General features: G+C 49.6%; 1 pseudogene; it reads right to left on the reverse strand.

Annotated features, from left to right (window-relative positions):
• Window positions 1-1348: 1348 nt before the first annotated feature.
• LOC127756982 (uncharacterized) lies at window positions 1349-2121 on the reverse strand (annotated as a pseudogene).
• Between the last annotated feature and the right edge of the window lie 3879 nt (window positions 2122-6000).

The following is a 6000-nucleotide window of genomic DNA, read 5'->3' on the forward strand; positions in this document are numbered from 1 at the left end:
TCTAAATGGTCCAAATTGATTTTTGCATGTGGTTGCTCGACCTGCATGCGGAAAAAGGTCTGCGAAAATCGCTATTTGCCCATGTGGCTAGCGTAACCGCATGCGAAATTATTTTTTGGCGAAAAAATAAAAATCCAACAAAAAAAAAACCTAGCCGTCCCACGACGTGTCGGCTGCGCACTCTCGCCGCCGTCACTTCCGAGGGTGGGGGTGGCGGATCTACCCGCCGGCCGCTAGCACCCACCACCGCCCGCCACCGTCACCTCTTATCGTCGTCGTCACTCGCTGCTGTCCACAGCTACCACCCACCGACGCACCCGCCCGCCAGCCGTCGCCACCTCCCGCCTCCGCCGACGGATCCGCGCGGATCCGAGCGAGGGACGGCCACCGCCGTCGGATCCGAGCCGCCGCCGCCAGATCTGGATGGGGGACGGCCGTCACTGCAGCCATTCTGCCCACCATCACTTGCCCCACCGCGGCTGCCCAAGGTCGAGGGCGGCCGATCTGGAATCGCCGACCCTCCCCACCGCTGCCGCCGCGCCTCCCTGCCGCCGTCATCACTCCCACAGTCGCTTGACCAACCACCATCCGTCCATCGCGGGCGTAGGAGGAGAAGATAAAATTGGCAATGCAAAATTTTGAAGTGGTGGAGAGGGAAGATGATCCTTAAGAGGCCCGCATGCAAAAATCGATTTTCGCAAGCAAAAATAAGCATATGGCCCCTTAAGAGGCCCGTATGCAAAAATCAATTTGCAAAGACTGATATGTGCATACCTGCTCTAAAATCACATTATCCATACAGAAGCAATTAATATTAACTTAAATCCCATAGAAATTATAGCTTCTTCATAGATATATATAAAGTTCGTACTGAAATCATTCAAAGGTTACTGTATGTTGATGTGCCATCAATATTGAAAGGGAACAGCAAAATTTGAAGGCAGGAATGCTGCTGAAATTTTATATAAGTATAAATTAATACACGATTTTAATAAAATATTTTTTATGACTAATCTATACATATGGTCTCCATATTTCTAAAACAAATATTTTAGATATTATTTATAGTGAAAATTTTCAAAGTTTAACAATAACCATGTTCAAAAGGACAGGTGTTATCAACCCGGAGGGAATATTGCACATTTCTAACTAGTGGAAAAAATAAAAGGACTATACATCACTCTTGAACAAACACTTCAAGGAAGGATATTTATTATTCCATTTTCATTGACATATATCAGCTCATAAATTTCAAAAGTCTAAGACAACTGCAAATTAAAGTTACAACAAGCGAAGTAATTAAATCGAAACATTCTTATGATACTATTTATCCGAATCCGGAGATGCGCTACGCCATGTACTCGCGGAGCACGCTCGCGCTCTCCTCGAAGCGGTCGCCCCGTCGCGGACGACCTGCACGTCGTCGCGCCAGCTGCCGGCGACGTGAGGGACGGCGTGGACCGCGGCGTCCGCGGCCTCGAAGCGTTGCGTGGCCACCTCGAGGTTCCAGTTGAGGGGGGCGAAGGACGGCGCCATCCTGCCCAGCGCCATCTCCAGCTCGGCCTCCCTCTCGTGCGCGGCGCCGAGCCGCGGGAGCAGCGACGCCAGCGCGGCGGCGCCGCGGGCGAGGCTGTCCCGGGTCGTCGCCGGGGCGCCCACCACGGCGAAGATCTGGGCGGCGATCTGCCCCTTGGCCTGCTGCGCGGCGGCCAGCTGCGCCCTCTTGGCCCGGAAGGCGATGTGGAGGTCGGTGATGACGTCGTTCACCGACATCAGCTCGTCCATGGCGGCGTCGGCGGCCTCCTGCAGCTCGAGGCGCCTCACCCGTGTCGCGTGCCGCCCGTACGCCGCCAGCGACGGGCTCCCCTTGCGGAGGAGCTCCTCCAGGGTGTTGATCGCCGACACGACCGCCTCGGGGACGCCGGCGAGCAGCGACGGCTCCGGGCGGAGGCGGAACAGATCGGCGTCGTCGGCGTTGGCGTCGGCGGCGATCTGAACGTCGCTGGCTTGGTGGTAGCACTTCCCCTCGAGCCGCTCCACGAGATCCCGCAGGTAAGCCACCGTCGCCGGGTCGACCGCCGCCGCGTCGAGGCGAATCACGGGTGAAGCTGGCGCCGCCATGGATCGTATCGTCGGAGATCGCAAGATCGAGAGTTCGAGACAACGTACAACCTAGAGCTTGAAGCAAAAAATCAGCAAGATCGGATGGAGTGATAATCGATCCCCACTTCCCTGTATCTCTCCAAAGCAAAATCGAAGCTGACCGAGATGAACGGACAACGTACCTAGGTCGTCGCCGGCGGCGAGGTGGGGGGAGAGATCGATCGAGAGAGTTCGAAACAACCTAGCAGCTTGAAGGAAAAAAAAATAAATCAGCAAGATCGGATGAAGTGAATCGATCACTGATTCACTTCCCGTATCTCTCCAAAGCAAAATCGAAGCTGTCCGAGATTGAGGGACGACGACGAGACGTACCTAGGTCGTCGCCGGCGGCCGGAAGGGAGCAGCGTCGGCGGCGGCGGCGGTGGGGGAGAGATGGGCGGCTAGGGTTTGGACGGAATGGGGAATGGAGTGGTGTGGCCGTGTGGGGAAGGAGGGAATTTAAAGCGGGGAGGACACGGAAAGCGAGGGATGTGTGTCAGGGATGATCGAAGCCAGCTCTAGCGCGGCGCGGCGCGGGCGGGATTTTTTCACGTTTTGTCGGTTTTCACTTTTCATCATCATAGGTCCTCAGCCCTACGATCTTGCGCTGAGATTCGTGCTATACTACGGAGGTCGCGGACCCCTCCTCTCTTCTTCAGTTCTTCGATCTTTCTATCAGTCTCCAATTCTCCATCGATCTCTTCCTCCAATTCTCGAGCGTTACTACCATCACATGTCGTCGCGGTGGCGGTGGCCAGAGGGTGGCGGCGGGGCTAGCCGGAAACGGTGGAATGGGACGGGGATGAGTACGCATGTCGATCTCCGGCGCGCCGGCCGGCGAGCTCTGAGCTAGCCGAGCTCGATCGATCTGTGATCATGAGCAATTTAATTTCTGGGTGTCTGTCTGTTCCAACTTGTGGTTTTACTTTCTCTCGCACTTGCAGGAAATAATCATGTACTACACTTAAGTTCTAAATTTCTCTCGGTTTAATTTTTGGGCGGGTTAAGAATTACGGAATAATAATTAACAAGGTTTTCTATGTGCTTTATTAATTAGTCTTTCATCTTTTCGAATGTATGATATACTTCACCTTTCTGTAGAATGAGGCGAGGTATAATACGCATACAAGATCAAATAACATATCGCAATCGATCCATAACTTCAGACTTCGATCCGGGTCCTCTGGTGTGTATTCCAGGATAAATTGATTACGAACAGTCAGGTTAATATATATGGGGCTACATTCAGGCGTAGTATTTTTCTGTTGCTGAATTCTGGAGGCAGTAGTGTTTGACCTCTTTTTAAAATTTAATTTCTATCAGGTAATTGAAGGTAGGGGCCGCAACTAATCATAATTTGTATACCTAAGACGACATATACAGCTCACTAGGCGAACCCATAAAAAGTACTGGGGATCCTCGTGATATAATTTTAGTCCAATTTTGATTAATGTAACGATTAATATGATTAAAATAACTAGAAATAAATAACAAGCTCCGGGTAGTTAAACTGCCTTACAAATCCAAATCCCATACATAATTTCATAAGCTAATCGTTCGATTTATCTGTTGCCATCTGATGTTTGAATAAATTGATTTCTCCCGCACCGTTTGTTTTGTCATAAAAACATTACTCCCTCCGTCCCATACCATATGGGGTTATACCCTTTTCAAAAAAAAAATAGCAAAACGATATGTGATGATACAAATTGAATATGTTAGGGAATAAAGAAGTTCAAAAGGTAGTAGGTTAGGGAATAGACAATTACAAAAGTGGGTAGGTGGAGAATAAAGTAACATAAAAGTTGGTAGGTACAAAGACTAAAGTACTATCTCATGAACCCAAAATATATCGCTTATATTATTATTTTTTAAGGTAAAATGCACAAGATCTTGCTTTTAGTATAGAAAGCAAATGTGTTTTTTCAGTTGATGGCATACATTTTGTCAGCGCAACATGGGGCATACAGATCGCCCAACAAACATTCGGACAACTAGCAACAAATGTAGTACATGTGAGTCCATGACGACTTCCATCATTTCGCAAGACGATTGATCGACTTGCGCTAGATCTTATTTAACTTGATGGACACATGTTAGTACTGAATAAATTAATGTTCATCCAGGGTAGTGAGGGTAGATATCATTTTTCATGGTACATCTTAATAAGATATGGAATAGCTGTTTCTAGAAAATAGAACATACACTCAGTACCTTTATGATTACAGCTTCAAACATTACCAAGTAATAAGGACCAGATTTTCTGAATTTTCATCAAGAATTATTCATGGCATTAGTCTCTTCCCAAACAAATTAATGGCAGCGGTGTGAGCAGTGAGCAAAATCATCGTTGTTTTGCATTATTACTGTCATGGAATGCAAAATTTCTTGAACATCTGCTGATAGCTAGATATATAGCTAGCAAGATACACACCCTTTTCCCTGTCAACAATCATATGCGCGCATGGTTAGTTAGAGGGAAGATCGAGATACCAGTTAATTGATCGATATTAAATTTGGATAACAAAGTTCTCACCAGAATTATATCTATGCACATCGTTATCCAAAGAAAACATAGAAGACATACAAAATTAATTTCCTTAGGGACTTCATTTTAGTTAGTACTATATGTAACAATATTGTCGTTACAACATGCATATGAGATGCTGAACAGCAAGTTAAAAGTTGCAGGGTTTAATGAGTGGAAATGATTCAGCTGTGTTGATAGATATATGGAACATATTGGCTCTGATTTACACAAAGAGCTGCCACCATTGATATGATATTAATTTAAGGGGCTGTCTACATGGCATTTGACAGAAAAACACCTCACAAATCATGCGAATTCTAGACCATTAGATCGCTTTAAGATTCGTGCTGGCATATCTAACCCTAACCCCTCTCCCTCCCCCTCGTCATTCCAGGCCGCCGCCGCCTTCTCTTGCGCGTGCGCTGCCTCCGCCGCCGCCCCACGCGCCGCCGCCCGCCGTGCCGCCGCCCGGACTCGCCGGCTGGCCGGAAGGGGTCAACGGCGCCGGCGAGCCCCCCTCTGACCTCGGCCGGCCTCCTCCCCTACCCCCTCTTCCTCCCTTCCCAACGGACGGCGCGAGTTCCCCCGCCCCGCTGTCTTCCCCGTCTCCGGCAGCTCCCCGCCGCCGGATCCGCCACCATTACCCGCCGCCTCCTAACCACGAACCGCCGGATCCGCCGTTTGCCCCCGCCGCCGACACCGGCCCACTGCCCTCCTCCATCCCCGCGGCTTCGGCGCCGCCGTCGGCGCCTCGCCGCCCGCCCTTGTCCACCGCCCACCGCCGGGCCGCCGCCTCCCACCGCCGGGCCGCCGCCTCCCACCGCCATCCCTCTAAGCCCGACGATCCCCCACTCTTCCCCCTCCCCCCACCCCCCTCCCACCCCCATCCCAACCCGGGACCCTAAACCCTAACTCCATTGCTTTCGTCGGGGTCGCCGGAGTTGGAGAAGGTGTCGCCGGTGCTGGACGAGAAGAGCTAAGGTCGCCGGAGCACGAATCGCGAAGCAAATCCCAAGGTCAGTAATCTGCATGATTTTAGCCTCAAAAATCATTCGACTGATAAATAGCCATTCCGTTAATGTAATTAAGGCAATACTATATTTCAAATTATACTAATTTCTATGTTTTAAAGTTGACACTGCTTCTGTACTGATAATGTGATTTTAGAGCACAGGTGTATGCGCATAAATGAAGTATATGCAAATTTTATTATTTGATTCGTATGTACGTATCTGAAATGGGCAATACTTTCACGCATTTTGCACCTTTGCTACATTAATTTCACTTTTGCTGTTGCTGAAATATTCTGCATGCTAGTAGTGTTTTTC

The sequence above is a fragment of the Oryza glaberrima genome, chromosome 12 (assembly GCF_000147395.1).
Source record: "Oryza glaberrima chromosome 12, OglaRS2, whole genome shotgun sequence".
Taxonomy (NCBI): Eukaryota; Viridiplantae; Streptophyta; class Magnoliopsida; order Poales; family Poaceae; genus Oryza; species Oryza glaberrima.